The sequence below is a fragment of the Antedon bifida genome, chromosome 3 (genome assembly GCF_963402885.1).
Source record: "Antedon bifida chromosome 3, ecAntBifi1.1, whole genome shotgun sequence".
NCBI lineage: Eukaryota > Metazoa > Echinodermata > Crinoidea > Comatulida > Antedonidae > Antedon > Antedon bifida.
The window spans coordinates 29,741,537-29,745,671 of NC_136228.1; the positions used below are offsets into that span (position 1 = coordinate 29,741,537).

The window sequence follows — 4,135 nt, forward strand, 5'->3', positions numbered from 1 at the left end:
AAAAATCATTTAACTGAAATACAGACGTTTTTTTGTTAAAAAAATAACTCTGACTTCCAGTCAAAGTTTTCGATCAAAACATACCCCATAATGAAACGCACTTGGCTACTCTGTATGCATAATCATAAAACTTCCTCACGATCTGTGTGAAAATACCTTCTCAACCGTGACTCAATCCTAATCAGCATATGCATAATGCATACTCATGGTTTGAAATCTTTGTTTACTTTCGCTCGCGACGATTTTCCAGACGAAATGTAATCAAACTAATTTACCTGTTAATTACGTAAACTTGTTGCTTTTGGCTCGAATTTTCGACTTAATGTGAATAACTTTAATATTACTTTGATATGGCCAATTTAAATTTAGAATATTTTGACCTTCATTTTTTTGTGTTTCAAGAGACAATACATCTTTAAGCACAAAATATTTGTCTTTTATACTATATTAGTGTTATTTTGACCAAGGGTATAGCTACAGCAGTGGCATTTTTATTGCTATTTCTACGCCATTTTTTATTTGTAAAAAACTTCATATTTAATATTATATTCTACCTTTATACATTTTCTTGTCAGTGACAGATCCAGTGGATATGACCGCTCCCATTTCTACCAACAGCTATCTATAAATCAGAACCTTTCATAAGCAGACACCTTTTTTTAACCCAGAGGTTTTACGAATACAGTAGGCTTCATTGCCCTTCAGTGGTTTAGAAAGTCGTTATGTAACATCATTTTAGGCATTATGCTTTACAGAATTATGAGAATTGTATATACAGTATATGTTATCATTTAGATTATTTTCTTTTTTCTGAATATTTATATTAGTGTGTTTTTTTACTGTGTGCAATTATTGTGATCTCTGCTTGTGACTTTTAAATCTCTGAATTGAATTAAAACAAAAAGATATACTATAAAGCAGTAGTAAAGTGTTTATTTCATAATTGAAGCAGCAACACAGTTAATACATATGTAATTTAATTTGTAGAATTGTGTTAAGAATGTTATTACACTAATAATATGGTATAACTTCAAATGTTGTTATTCTTTTGGACAAATACATTTTAACATAATCTACATTTCCTAATCTGCATTTTTGCATATTTTCCCTATTATATTTTTCTTCAAAGTTATTTCTGTCCTTAATCATCATTCTGTTATCATCAGCAACGGTCTTGAAAAAGATATAAATTCAATTCAAATTTATTCATCTCCCTTAGGAGAAACATATAAAAACAGTACAGTAAAATAAAACACATCTGAATAAAGATTCACACGAATCATAAGAAGATCAAAATGGGTTTAATAAGTTAAATAAATAGGTATAATACCAAATGTGCTATTGTCTAATCTAATCTAATAATCTATAATTATACAACATAAGATTAATCCCTTTTTCCAATTACTACTGTACATTGTTAATGTTATTCATAGTGTGATATGTAATAATTTTGTTTCATTTTTTTTTCGTTACCAGCTTCTCTTAACTAAACATCAACATCAGTGTTAATTGTGAATACCATGCCATCTTCTATCAAGATTATATGAACAGTAAGTAAAATAATTTATCATCGTTATGATGAGATGAGTTTACTAAAATGATTCAATATTATATATATATATATATATATATATATATATATTTATATATATATATATATATATATATATATATATATATATCCGAGTTCGAGTCTCGGTTGGGGCGACTTTTTCTCATTCTCACAGATTTCCTCATCTTTATCGTTTCAAATTAATTAATTAAATTTCAGTATATCACCGGGCGGTTTAGAATTAATGTTCTTTGCCTGATTTGTTTATATATATAAAAGTATCTCTTCGGAGATCCCGCCTCGTGAATAAAAATACTGTAAGATGAGGGCGTATCAATTTGATCTCTGGTGCGCGTGCGTACAACTGAGGACTAGTGCTGTTCCGCCGTACCACGCCGAGAATGTTAAAGAGTCGCTATCCAATCGAGTTCGAACAATACCATGAAAGCCCCAGTGGTCTAATGGTTAGGACATCTGCATATCAAGCAGGCGGTCCGAGTTCGAGTCTCGGTTGGGGCGACTTTTTCTCATTCTCACAGATTTCCTCATCTTTATCGTTTCAAATTAATTAATTAAATTTCAGTATATCACCGGGCGGTTTAGAATTAATGTTCTTTGCCTGATTTGTTTATATATATATATATAAATATATATGTTTTATATATAATATATATTTTTATATAAACACAAGAGGCAAAGAACATTAATTCTAAACCGCCCGGTGATATACTGAAATTTAATTAATTAATTTGAAACGATAAAGATGAGGAAATCTGTGAGAATGAGAAAAAGTCGCCCCAACCGAGACTCGAACTCGGACCGCCTGCTTGATATGCAGATGTCCTAACCATTAGACCACTGGGGCTTTCACGGTATTGTTCGAACTCGATTGGATAACGACTCTTTAACATTCTCGGCGTGGTACGGCGGAACAGCACTAGTCCTCAGTTGTACGCACGCGCAACAGAGATCAAATTGATACGCCCTCATCTTTCAGTATTTTTATTCACGAGGCGGGATCTCCGAAGAGATACTTTTATATATATAAACACAAGAGGCAAAGAACATTAATTCTAAACCGCCCGGTGATATACTGAAATTTAATTAATTAATTTGAAACGATAAAGATGAGGAAATCTGTGAGAATGAGAAAAAGTCGCCCCAACCGAGACTCGAACTCGGACCGCCTGCTTGATATGCAGATGTCCTAACCATTAGACCACTGGGGCTTTCACGGTATTGTTCGAAATGTAAAACATAACATATATATATATATATATATTTTTATATATATATGTTATGTTTTACATTTCACCTGAAGAGTGCGGCCAGCTACATGCTGGTCGTACGAAACAAATTTGTAGTGATTAAAACAATGAAGTAACCAAGTTTTCTGCTGTTATTTTATTTATTTATATATATATATATATATATTAAAGATGTATTGTCCCTTGAAACACAAAAAAATGAAGGTCAGAATATTCTAAATTTAAATTGGCCATATCAAAGTAATATTAAAGTTATTCACTTTAAGTCGAAAATTCGAGCCAAAAACAACAATTTTACGTAATTAACAGCTAAATTAATTTGATTACATTTCGTCTGGAAAATCTTCGCGAGCGAAAGTAAACAAAGATTTCAAACCATGATTATACATTTTGCATGATGCTAATTAGGATTGTTTACAACTCGTCACGGTTGAGAAGGTGTTTTCACACAGATCGCGAGGAAGTTTTATGATTATGCATACAGAGTAGCCAAATAAGCGCGTTTCATTATGAGATGTTTTGATCGAAAACTTTGACTGGAAGTCAAAGTTATTTTTTGAACCAAAAAACGTCTGTATTTCAGTAAAATGATTTTTTTTTTCAACTAATTTTTGGTGAAAGTTAATAACTATTATGATACTTCAAAATGGCCCACTTTTTTTCGAAATCTTTTATTTTTTATTTTTTTGGAATTTGACAAAGGGACAATACATCTTTAACTCTCATGACAGCCAAAATTTGGGCAGTCACCTTTGCTGGAAATCTTGCAAAACTTGTTCATTGGTTGATTCTACTGAAAAATTTAAGAGTAACCGAACTGGCCACATTTTTCGGATAAGACAATCAATTCATTGTCTAACCAAAAACGTCATTTATCTCATATACTGTAATATTTGTGGCAAACAGTACGTTGGGGAAACAAAAAACACTCTCCGTATGAGAATGACACAAAACAGATCAGCTATCAAAACATTAAAGCTTGATCAACCTGTAGCCGAACATTTTATTTCAGCTGGTCACTCGATTGCAAATTTCAGAGTTATTGCAATAGACCACGATGTCAAATGGAGCGACAAAACTCGCAAAGACAAAGAAAACCACTAGGAATTACAACTTAAAACCATGGAGCTATAAAATTTTTAAAACCACAAAACCTTTTGGACTTAACATTAGGAACATACTCCCAGATTGGTAAAATTATTCCATTGACTACCAAAATTTAAGTTTCAGTATTAACCACCATTTTGTTGTAATTCTTTTATTCCTGTCCACCCAGGCAGCACTTGCCAGTTCTTATACTATGACGTTATCCAAA

At 31.8% G+C, this 4,135-nt stretch overlaps 3 non-coding genes across 3 annotated transcripts; 1 reads left to right on the forward strand and 2 right to left on the reverse strand.

The window, feature by feature from the left end:
- The first annotated feature begins 1,999 nt into the window (after nucleotides 1-1,999).
- Nucleotides 2,000-2,071, forward strand: Trnad-auc (transfer RNA aspartic acid (anticodon AUC)). The gene has a single exon. It is a non-coding gene; the product is annotated as a tRNA-Asp (tRNA).
- A 274-nt stretch (nucleotides 2,072-2,345) lies between these two features.
- Trnad-auc (transfer RNA aspartic acid (anticodon AUC)) lies at nucleotides 2,346-2,417 on the reverse strand. The gene has a single exon. It is a non-coding gene; the product is annotated as a tRNA-Asp (tRNA).
- A 292-nt stretch (nucleotides 2,418-2,709) lies between these two features.
- Trnad-auc (transfer RNA aspartic acid (anticodon AUC)) lies at nucleotides 2,710-2,781 on the reverse strand. Its single transcript has one exon. It is a non-coding gene; the product is annotated as a tRNA-Asp (tRNA).
- Between the last annotated feature and the right edge of the window lie 1,354 nt (nucleotides 2,782-4,135).